Source organism: Stegodyphus dumicola, chromosome 3 (genome assembly GCF_044657685.1).
Source record: "Stegodyphus dumicola isolate Sdum_Otavi_A_Nest chromosome 3, ASM4465768v1".
NCBI lineage: Eukaryota > Metazoa > Arthropoda > Arachnida > Araneae > Eresidae > Stegodyphus > Stegodyphus dumicola.
The window spans coordinates 144357356-144370271 of NC_140770.1; the positions used below are offsets into that span (position 1 = coordinate 144357356).

At 29.9% G+C, this 12916-nt stretch overlaps 1 protein-coding gene across 7 annotated transcripts in view; it reads right to left on the minus strand.

Annotated features, from left to right (window-relative positions):
• Nucleotides 1-12916, minus strand: part of LOC118183479 (GATA-binding factor 2-like) — a 550695-nt gene that overhangs the window by 245578 nt on the left and 292201 nt on the right. For 4 of the 7 annotated variants that reach the window (XM_085813403.1, XM_085813404.1, XM_085813407.1 and 1 more), the window contains exon 3: nucleotides 12162-12196. The exons of the other annotated variants lie outside the window; for them this stretch is intronic. The gene's annotated coding sequence lies outside the window, so the exon portion shown is untranslated. The remainder of the gene's footprint in view (nucleotides 1-12161; nucleotides 12197-12916) is intronic. 7 annotated transcript variants of the gene reach the window in all.

Consider the following 12916-nt stretch of genomic DNA (forward strand, 5'->3'; position numbering starts at 1 on the left):
AAAGCGAGCAATTGCAACACTGTACGGGAAAAAAAAAAAAAAAAAAAAAAAAAAAAAAAAAAAAAAAAAAATTATCTTTAGTGCGCGAGACTATGTGTCGGAAAATCTAAAGATAGCTCTTTTTAAAACTATTTTGCAATTGCTGTTGAACTGAATTTTATGGTTTAAGTGCAAAAAATATGATATGTAATAAGTAAAGGTAACACACAAAATGTTTAAAAGAAGGCCATTTTGGACGTAATTTAAAACCTGAAACCTTTCAATTTTTCTTTAATTTAATTTATTTATTTATTATTATTTTATAAGTAAAACGCGAAGATTTCCGAACGTTAAAGATTTCGCAATGTTCTTCGGACTCGATATATCTCGATTGTTCCATCCCTTATAAACACACGTTTAAAAAAAAATCACTTTTATAATTAATGAATACTAAAAGTATTTGAGAAAAACGTATTTTGCATATTTTTGTAGCAATTTTTATTATATATATCAATTATTAATTAATTATTAATTAATAATTTCTATTATATATATCAAATGAACTTAGCGTCGGTTATCAATATTTTAGCATCAGTTTGGAGATATGCTAAAAGACAACCAGCGGCACTTTTAAAGAGAACAGTGTATCGCAGTTCTGAATATTTCTTAAGAAAGTATATACAAAATTTCATTTCAGATTATCGGTGCACTAAATCTGCCAGACATGAGAAGTTTTTCTCCCCTCAACCGATAAGGAAAATACGTTAGATTGTTTTATAGGGCAGTCGATGAGGACATACATTTCAAGTACTCACGTGAAACGAAACGTTTACGACAACTGCACAGGAAAATAATATCAGTTTTTTCCTATCTCAGGGGTTTCTTTTTTCTTTCTTTTATTCTTTTCTTCTGTGTGAAGAAGGCGTGTTAGAAATATGTCTCTTTCGTGCCCCATTGCTCAGAAGGCTTATGTAAATTCAATAAATCGCTGACAAGAAAAAGGTAAAAATGTATATATTTTACAAAAAAATTTGGTTTCTCCAAAAGGGGAGAAAATGAGAATTCTAGGATAACATCAACGTAGATTATCGAAGCGAGTAACCCAATCCGCATTTTTTAATTTTCTGGCTATAATCTCGAACCAAGCGCGTTAATCACTTGAGGGTATTTAGCAATTCCTGGTGTAGGAAGCAGTTTCAAATTACATCTACCTCGATTTGACAGCTATGGCGGTAATAAAAGATTCTGATTAAACTGAAATAGCTTGTTTTGAAATATTATGCAGGGTAGAAAACCCTTAAACGCAGGGGTAGAGAAATATAAACTTCAAAAACAATTATATTTTAATTTCTTTGTATCATAAAACGTTGACATGTAATAAATCCAGCAGCAGTAACACCAGTGGTAGCAATAGCAGCACCAACCAGCATAAAAATTACTAACAAATTCTTTTCTTCAAAACGGAACTTAACTTGCTAATTTCTTTATACCTTTCGCATTGCCGGAATTATTATTCATAGAAGCGCCTTTACCCTGGGCAAAAGCGCTTCTATGAATAATATTTCAAATTTATCTTCATAGGATATTCGAACATGCAAACACGTTACAGTTAACAATCAAAATTCGACTCCGCTTCATGTAAAATAAATACCAGCGGCCTAACTTACTTTTATAAAAAAATGAAAAAAATATATAATGATTTTAGCAAGTCCAGCTACTGCAATTTCAAGGAACCAATTTTTAATTAATAATAGAGGTAAGGAACTATATTTATACATCCCTTACTTTTTAATCAGTAACAGACAGATTAAATTTGAAAGAAAAATTTAATACCTTACGCTGTGCCCAATGACAACACACTGGCACTTGGCAGAAAAAACTACATTATTTTGGGCAGTAGCAACCCTTTTTGCTTTTCAGTTTAGTGGACTAAATATGGAGAACAAAAATTTTACATTTTGCTGCGTGGCAACCCATTGCTTTTAAATTTCTGAATTTTCTGATTAAATTTGTGGCATAATTAACTTACGCTTTGCTGAGTGGCAGCACACTACTTTTAAATCGCTGAGTTTGTTAATCAAAATTTCATTAAGTTAGCATAAAACATAAATAATAATAATAATAATAATAATAATAATAATAATAATAATAATAATAATAATAATAATAATAATAATGGAATCGAAATTCAAAATTCGGACTACGGTGCACATTTTTTATTGGAGGACTACGTGTATTCAAAATTTAAAGGCTTTACATGTTGCAGTTTTTTTCAAAATGGGAGGAACAATTATGTATTCATCATACATACGTAATTTCCTTCATTATTTAATAACAGATATAGAAACGAACTTTATGTTCTTGAAATTTGTAGCAAATTACCTTGAAACTATTTTTGTTGTTGTTAAATATACCATATTTTTGCCTTTTGTTTCATTTTATATTAATTATTTTTTGAGTTTTAAACTCTCATTCCAGCCTTTTTTTTCCCTATGTTTATTCTGTGATTTTGTGTATAAATGAAATTGACATCACTTATGAGCAATTTTAATTTATTTTAAAGAAAGGTAAACTAAACTGTTTAATCTCTATAATTAAACAAGATGAGTGTGTTTTATTTTTGTATGTAAGTTCCACGCTTTGTGGCGGCTCTTAGAGTTGCCAAATTTTCAGTGCTTATAGTCCTCAACCCGAACATATGCACCTCGAAGCCAAAATTTTGAATTTCGAATGTGTTTTATCCATTTCATGTATTGTGCGAATTTCATGAATTGTTGACTATCAAATTACCCGCTTTTAAATAAATCTGTTGCCACTGCTCAAAATAAAATATTTTATCTTCCACGCACAAATGCATTGCTATTCCGCAAAATGTAAGATATCTTTCAAATTTAAAACAAAATCAGCTATTTAAAAGCAGTGCGTTTCCACCAGATGGAAGTAAAATACTTTTGTCTTCCACACTCCAGTGTGTTATATTTTGGCAAACTTAACTTTTAAACGTAATATGTCTATTATAAATTAATAAAATAAATGATTTAAGACTATTCTTAATAAATTATTTTTTTAACTTAATACTAGCTGGGTTTAATGAAATAATACAAAGTGGATTTAAAATCACTTTATTATCTTTTTATCTTTTTTCATATTGATGACTTTAGACGGCTAATAATAAAAATAATATACTAGCAAGCTAACTGCGTAATCTATAAATGCATAATACTTTAAAAAAATGAGTGTGCAATGAATATATAAAGTATGCTAGCAAGCTTAATGTGCAATCTATAAAAGCATAAATCTTAAAAAAAATTACGTATGCTATGAATAAATAAAATACAAGAGGTCTACTTCATTATTTACTGCCACAAAATAAACACACATCTATTGCAAAAAATTGCAAAACGTGAAAATTACATAGGAAGCTACTGGCAGTGAGAAAAATGAAACGAATGTAAAGATAAATCACATCTGCATTAAATCGGGACGATACTTTTAAAATCTTTGTCCTTAAGTAAGATCTTTATACAATCCGTATATAGCATGATTTTCATTTTACAAATAGATTTACCTTAGTTAGCATGACAGATAAATGCATTTAACTGCGAACTAACAAGTCCGTTTGAATATTTTGTACACTAATCTTTATTATAAAATATGATTAGGAAGATTGCAAAATATTATTGCGAGAACTTATGGCTCTTGCAGTTATCAATGCTCCTAATTAATAAAAAATCTGATGTGGATACCACGTAACTTCCTTTTATGGGCTATTAAATTACACACAGTTTTTGCTGCATTTCCTTTAAACTTATTTCCTCGAAATTCATAATTTCATTAAAGATATACTTCTCATTCAATTAATTCAGTTCTCCATTTTGCGGCAAGGCACAAATACATAAAAACTCAAAACATCTTTATTAAAAACTGCAAAATACAGGAAAACCTAAAACACTAAATACAGTTAAAGCAATTTTTACAATTAAAATTATAATTTCTCTCCATAAAGGAGCAATTCGGCCTGCGGGCAGGAGTGCAAATTTTTCGGTGCTCAAAAGTGAAAGTTTCCTTTTAGTCCCACAAGAAAACAAGATACTGAAGTTGGTGCACAAACTCACTTAATTCACTATTCTAGTAGGAGTTTCAAATGTAAACTAATGGCGACCTCGTTAGGCTTAGTACCACTTAAACTACTTTTAAATTGTTGATAATGCTACAACTATTGCATGTAGATTAACTAAAGGCATAAGGACATTAACCGGAACAATCAATGTGCTTCAATCGCTTTTAAAGCAAGCAATGCAGAATTAACCAACCTAAATCGAGCAAAAATCTGACCTCACAGAGTAAAGTAACAGAGGGGGTATATATATATATATATATACTTATATATAGATAGATACATACATACAAGCTTGGTGCGTCCTATTGCAACCAAAAAGGGAGATGCGCAACTACATGTTATAGCTGTTCTATAAACAAAATTTCATAGCTCTGAGGCTACTCGTTTTTAAGTTATGCAAGATACATACACACGGACGGACGTAGATACGTACAGACGTCACGAAAAAAAAAATCTTTTCTGAATCCATTTTAAATCCATTTTACAATCTGTTTTGGAGAAAAAGAGGCTTTTATTCTGTCCGTACGTACAGAGCTTACGCAAAAACATTGTTCAAATAGATTCGAGAGCGGTCAAAATTTATACTGTCGTCGAAACGTAATTCCCGAAATTTTTCGCGATTCCAGTACTTCCTTTACTTCGTACAGGAATTAAAAATACAAATTAAATTAAGCTGCATGATGTGTTAACTTGAATTCAAAGAGACGTCTAAGCTTCTTTATTAATTTCGGGTACGAATCACGTCCCAAATCATTTACGGTTGGTTAATCAATTTGCACAGTCACAAACACTAAACCATCCTCACTCACCGCGGTTATCATATCGCGTTAGCTTTCCTTTTTTCATTTCCTAGACATGATTCTAGACATAAACGGTTTTCAGTTATTTATTATGTAACTTCCAAACTTTTCGGTAGCAACGATGAGCTATGGGAATTCATATCCGGAACGATGAGCTATGTTAGTGTGTCCAATACGCCATTGTTTAAAGCATCAATATTCAACTGCTAATAGGATTTTACGTATAGCTAGCTACCTACACGAACGTGGACCTAAAGTATGTATTTAGATAGAATTAAAAGTTTTTGAAGGTCAAAGAAACAAAGAGAAATACCGCTTTCTTTTATATTTTAACTCAGAGATTTTAAATGCCACATAAATTCAGTTTTTGCTAATCATAAGTTTGAGGTAATACATTGTTTTGGAAGTCAGTACTCCATTTCGTCATTAACTTTATACTTAAGTTTTCTCAAAATGTTTTTAACCTTTACGTGCCCTTAACGCTACCAGGCATTTATCATTCTTGAAAAGCTGGAACGTTTTATAAATGTATGTATAAAAATTATAGTACTCTACATTCAAAATGAATTCTTTATAGTACTCTACTTAATTTGGCTATAATATCTCGAGATTTCTAAAAAAATCCATTACTTAAACGGATCTACTACATCTCTTTAATCCCACTAATTGAATTAAAACTCAAGTATAGTTTCGGCCTTAACTAAAATTGCTAGTTTGGCATCATAATTCTTACTTGAGTAAAAGACGAAACACCTTCGCATTTATTAGTTATTTATTATTGTTAATTGAACGGGGGTTGGTTTGTTCCCCTTGAAAATTTAACCAATTTCCGATCAATGACGATAATTACTTGTTTTATTAATTTTCATAATAAAAGTTTGCATTTCTATTTTTAATGATTTAAATTCAAGTTATGATTAAATTATTATTTTCGGGATTAAATTTCATGCTTCATGTAGATACATTCTACTAAATTTATATTAGGAGATAATATAATCAATATTACTTTAGTAAATAAATTATATACACACACATATACATATGATATCTTATTTTTCCATTTAGGATGGCAAATTGCCATTTCCCCGGTAGCTAAATTTAGATACAATACTAAATCTTTAATTAAATCTTTATTTCATTTTCTATAATCTATCAGAATGATATAATTTATTATACATTATATTAATAATTTTAAGAATATTTGCAGCATTAGTAGTATTGAGTAGTTTTAAAATAATGAATTTAAATCATAGCAACAAATCATACCATTTTCTAATTTCTGACATGAAGTGTTTCCATATGTTTACTATTTAAATCGACCTTTGATTTTCGTTTTGTAATGTTGAGCGATCGGCAGATATGCAGTGGTTCACATTTGTTTTTAAACCCCTATGTTTTTCAGTTTTATTTTCAGATATCAGTTACTAAATATTAGCGAAATCGGTTTAATTTTCGTTTACGTATACTATTGATCATCGTTTCTAAAATAGCTTAAAGTAATTCGAAACATTTTTGGTAAAGAAAATAGTTTTTTCAAAAAGTTCTGAAAATGAACTTTAATAAGTATTCGGACATTTTAAATAAGCAATTTAAATTTAATATTAAAGTGAAAACAACGGGCCAACATTTTATTAGATATCCTTTAGCTAAAATTACACATTTTCATTGCGTCCGTTATTTACGTAATTTTTTTCACGTGAGAATATTTCCATTCCTCTGTCATTGCTTTTGACAAAGCTTTCGAAGAAATGTCATGTTCGTTCATTCATTCATTTCTCCAGCTCATTCAATACATGTTCGAAAGGATTCAAATCCGAAGAATACGGAGGAGTTTTTATAACTTCAGGACAATTTCATAAAATCCCCAAGCGAACATTTAAAGCTGTATGCTGAGGATATCGTTATCCTGATAAAGCTTTGATGTATTTGGCATTTCAAGTTCTCTTGCACATGCTTTCAGGTTTCCGTTAAGAATACTTATATCGATCCGTATATATCGGTATAAGTATTCTTATCGATATAAGTATTCTTAACGGAAACCTGCAATTACTTTTTATATATTTATATAAAAAGTAAATTGCCCCTCCCAGAAGCAGCAAAACATGCCCAAAACGTTATGCTTCTATCTTCTTTTTTTAATAATAAGGCAACATGTTTTTTGGATTCAATTCTTCATACGGCTTTCGCCTCAAATCAATTTGCCTTTTGGATCCAAATATATAAAATTTTGACATTTCTTCAGATGTAACGTTATTCACAATGATAAATCATTGCTTACTACGGATTTTGTGAATTCCAGGCACATTTTCCTTATTTTCATGTCAGCTAAGGATTCTTTATTGTTGATCGCCCATAGCATCAATGATTCTTCTGACAGTTTCAAGGTTCTCTTTTCTTGCAAACAGTCGCCATGGTGCTCGTAGCAAGAATTTAAAGCGCGATTTCTTTAAAATATTTAAAATTATGTTTATCTCCTTTTGATATCATCTCAGACGCACAATTTTTTTATATATAGCGCCACTTCTCAGTGGTACACGTGACAAGGGCCCTACCTGCCATACCCTAGACACGCCTCCTCTTATTCAAGCTCCTGCGTTAAACCCGTAATGGTTCTCTTTCTTTACTATTAGCTAATGCTTACTCTTATTTAATTCGTTTTTCTTAATGATGATGTGGAGGTTATTGCAATTAATTTGCAAGTGCCCCAAAAATTTGGACAAATGTACACACAATTCCTTAATAAGCAGAAATCCAAACACAAGGTCGAATTAATTGCGTTTAAAAACTTAAGAAATATTCTTCGATATTGCCAAAATAGTTTCTAGCAACAAAATGCTTCTTGAAATAAATAATAATAAAAAAAAATCGGGAATAAAATGAATAAACACTTTCAAGCAATAAATAAACACTTTAAATTAGAATAAAAACTTTACTTTGCTCCAACATACAAAAGTGCAAACGCAAATGTTACGTGCTTAGAATTCCGAACACTCCTCATTGCCATTTTCAAAAAGGCTTTCTTGAAAAGATATGCACTGTTTCCTTTATTGACAGACGACTCGTTAAACATTTTTATTATTTCCACATATAGCCCAAAAGCGGCCGAGCGGTAAAATCGCTGAACATTGGTAGTTCGGTTCGAGGTTCGAATCCCGCGAACGGGCTGGCTGCATGGGTGTTTTCGTGGTTTTCCCCATGTGTAACGTGTATACGAGCCAGTTTCCCTTAGAAAGTCCTCCACGAAGGCATCCCTCCCCTTAGGCAGATAGCCCTAGTGTGCTTTGCCGTAATTAAATACACACACACATATTTCCACATATATTTATGTGAAACTTAAGTTTTCTTAGTTGGGATACACTTCACTCGTATAAAAGAGTATGTATTAACCAAGTAGTTTAGATTCTAAATTTATTTGAAAATTAATATTGTTTACGAAGTGATAATCTATTGACATAAACAGCATTAAAATCTTATCACTTGTAGCAAGCTTAGAAAATGTATGTTTAAAGATAATTCAAAGCAGCTCTATTCCTTTGACAGTCGCAACAATAAGTTTTATAAATAAAATTCTAAATTTTTTCCAGATAAATTTCTGTAAACAGTAACAGCTAGCAAATTCCATAATTTATTTCTTACCTTAAGAATTATTTATCAAACAAACAAAGGATATTAAATGTTAAATATATGTTAAGGAAAATACCTATTTTCCTCAACGAAAAGAATACTCAATATGAAGGATTTCTTTAAAAGCTGAAGCGATGTCAATGAGAAGTTGCTAGATTCTATGCTGGAAACCAAAAGAATTATCTTAATCCATTGAAAGATAAACATACTTTATCTGCACAGTTCTTCCTCGTCAATTACGCTCCAAACATATCGAGGAAGTTACTTGGTAAATAAAGCAAATACCTTTGGCAAATACCACTTTTAAACAGGAAATATACAATAGTCCGAATCAATAACGAATATTTTGCGAAAACACTCATTTCCTACTAATTACCCCTCAAATCCTATTTAAATATTCAAAGCACATCGAAATGCTAATGACATATGTCTGGTTCCCAAAAGAACTTTGGCCCCTAATATATATTGTCTAGTTTGCTTTCCGTTCGTGAATATTTTAGTAGTAGTAGTAGTAGCTTAAAATTTAGCAAAATTCAAATCGATTGTCTTTATTAAAAGACTTTGCTAGACCGGTAAGGAATGAAAATGGTCTCTTTCCTTTGAACATCTACGATACGCGTGGGGAAGCTAATACTTAGTAGACCATTATTAGGACCATTTCATGGACACCGAATTTCTCAGAATAAATATGCTATTATTATCGATAAGTTTATGTTCCTTTATTAACTTCTACACAGTTTTGACATTGACATTTTTAATCATATATATATATATATATCTGAATGATACTAATTTCCATACATTTAATTTACAATTAGCTGTTATTTTAATATGCAATATTATTATATGTTTTTAACATTTTATGCTATGTACACTACGAAAAAAAAAAAGGACATTTCTATATCTCCTGTTCTACTGGGCTGATTGGCGAAATTCAAACTGCGTTTTTCATGTCTCGAAAGCGCGACTTCTAACATAGGTATTTTGACATAAAATCGGACTTTTTCTGAAATGACTTGCACACTTTTTTTCATATTTCGATTCTACGACTCAAATTATGCCTAAATATGAAATTTTGTAAATTTTAGTACGAAATTTACGGAGAAATTCAAAACTTTATCTTGGCGTTTTCCCCCTTCCCCAGTTTGCACTAAAAATAATTTACGTGGCGAACTTCTTAATTATATGACAATCTAATTTTCCTTTCCTATTTTGCATTCCAGATGAGCGGGAAAAAGTCGTCGTTCATACTTTCAAATAATTTTAACAAAGTGCGTAAACCACATTTGACGTTATTATCAGTCGAAAAAAAAGATGCCAAACTTCAAAATGCGACAGTATGTAATTTCATGTATATCTTCGAAAATTTTGAATAAAAAACTACTTTTTTTTTTTTTTTTTTTTTTTTTTTTTTTTTTTTTTTTTGTTGCAGGTGTGCCTAAAAATACATCTTCTTTAAGAGGATGTTACAAATTTTATAGGTTATAATATAAAGTTTTTTTCAAAAAATCTATAAAAATATTTAAAAATACAAATTTTATAAATTAATCATAAAAATGTGCGAATGAAATTTGGGTTAAGCCTAAATTTCGAATTTTGAAAGAAGGAATCAAGTAAGTTTAAGAAAAAAAAGAAAAATTAATAAATATATATCAAATAACATTGATGAGCTAAAATTTTGAGAGCTAATGTTTTAAAAGCTACTCGTGCGATTTTTACAAAACTTGTTTGGCATCATTTGAGTCGTAGAAACGAAATATAGAAAAACACTGCCATGTCATTTCAAAAAATGTCATTTTGTGTCAAAATACCTATGTTAGAATAATGCTATATATAAAACTAATATATATCCTAAGTCGCGCTTTTAGGACGTGAAAAACGCAAGTTGAATTTTGTCAATCGGCCCAGTAGAACGGGAAATATAGAACTTTTTTTTTTTTTTTTCGTAGTGTACCTGGCACAGAATCTTTAAGTTTTTTAAGCGCATTTTCTTTACTTTTTTGTTCTCCAAAAAAGAAAAACGCTGTTCAGTTTTACTCGAATTGCCTATAATTTTCCGATAAAACGAAAATTAATTTAAGACTGAATTTTACCTAGTTTCGAATTTAAAATCACATCAAAGTTTTCGTTTCTGATGCGTTATATGGAACATAGAACAGCAAAAATAAACACTTTTATTGATAAGTGTTCAAATAGTTTTGAATGAAAATTATTTGCCTTTTTTCTTCTAGCGTAACATTTTTTAGCTTCTAAGTTTATGTAACATTTTGTGCAATTTTTTGTATTATTATATTGCTTATTTATTATTGCTTACATAATGCAAAAGTTAAGTCTTGTAAACGCGTAAAATCAATTTAAATCATAAAATTAATTTAAAATCTTTAGGTCAATTATAAAACTTTAAATCCTGAAAGAAATGCATTTATTTACTTGTACCCCTGTTATATGTATGCCTCATAAGATAAATAGTTCCTTAATTTTAATTAAGCTTAACTACTGTTTAAAGTGCAATTATTTGTATTTAAATATTTTTCGAAATAAAACCAATATTAAAATTTTAATTCATCACAACTTTACCGAAAGTTTTTATTCCCCACTTAATGTCACAGATCATTTCATAATTTCGATTAAAAAGTGTTATTCAGTAATGAAAATTCATTCATTCTTTTCATTCAAGTCCACGAGCGGTCGAGTAGTAAAGTCGCTGAACTTTGGTAATTAGGGCCGGGGTTCGAATTGGCTCGGGTTGACTGGATGGGCCTTTTTGTCGTTTTTTCCATGTGTAATGTGTATATGAGCCAATTTTCCTTAGAAAGTCCTCCAAGAAGCCATCCGTTCCCTTAGGCAGACAGCCTTCAAATGCTTCACCATAATCTAACAAATTTATAAAAAAATGATCTCCAGAAAAGACTTCTTTCGATTTTATAATGCTTTTAAATATTTAAAAGTTTCGAATGGATTTTTTATCGGAAATTAAAGTAAAGAAATTCTTTAGAATTTTGGCTCAATTTTTTATAAACGAGATCCAGTATCTTCGTGTCTTCTTACTCGTTCCAGTATTTTTTTAATTGATTCTGCACACGTAATGCATTATATATGTGGGATCTTTGAAATTATACAAATTTTTATAGAATCTCTGCACAAATTTTATAGAATATCTAAACACATGTGTATTAGAATTCTTACAAATTTTTGTTCATACAAATTTTTATAGAATCTTTGCACAAATTTTATAGAATATCTAAACACATGTTTATAGAATTCTATATATAACTCTACAGAAGCTATATCTAAATTTTATAGAATTCTACTGAAGCTTTCAGATCTAGTTTATGGAAAATTGTCCATAATTCTAAAGAATTCTACAGAAGTTTAACAAATTTTCGTAAGAGTTGCCTAAAACTGTTAAGCAAGTCCTAGAATGAATATTTTATATCAAAAAAGCATTACATTTAATACTTATTTTCATAAATAAATTGCTATCAAGTTGTATATTGTTTCCTCTAGCCATAGTAGTATTCTGTGTGAGTTACCAGTGCTATGTATTCGCTTTTTTCTAACAAGCATTCAGTGATTATACATGCCTAATACTAAAATAAAATTTTACATTCACTAAAATAAGTAAATAAATCGCTTACCTCTAAGCCAGAGGCGGGAATTCTTCTATCTGTACCTGCAAAGCAAAGAAAGAAGTGCTAAGAAGGTTTATTATGCGACCTACTTTAATGATTGGTTGCTTTTATGTTTTTTAAACTAGGACTTAATTCATTCATCTAATTTCGATTTGTATGGGATTTGAAAGGTAAACAAAAGTGGATTAGAATAACTATACCTTCCTAATTAATCCTGAATGTCATCCGCAATTTCTTATCTGAACAAACAATCTTATAATTCAAACATCGTCTGTGCAAATTAAACTTTCAGCGACTTGTAATAATTGCAAAAATATGTACAACAAATCTTGAGATAAATCTTAAAGAACTTACAATCTGACTTTTAAGTTCCATCTTAGCATCTCGAATTTGATACCTGGCACCCTTGCAGTTCATCAAAACATCCAAACGGAATATTTTTTATAAAGAAATGTACTCCCACGTAGATATGATATGTTATAAAGATTCCGAATTCTATAAAATGCATTCACAGAAACATACACATATTGTAATCTACATGTTTCTGCAGAATTTACTGTAGTTTAATTTTTGATGCAAATGATAATGTACATGCAGTAAAATTATAAAGAATGTTTTAACATTTTTGTTGCATAAACAATTTTTGCGATGTACAATAGTAAATTAAATTGGAAACGGCATTTTTACCAAGGATATAAATGACGGTAAAATTTAATAAAAAATGTTAGTAATTATTTATGACTTTTAATAGTGTTAACAGA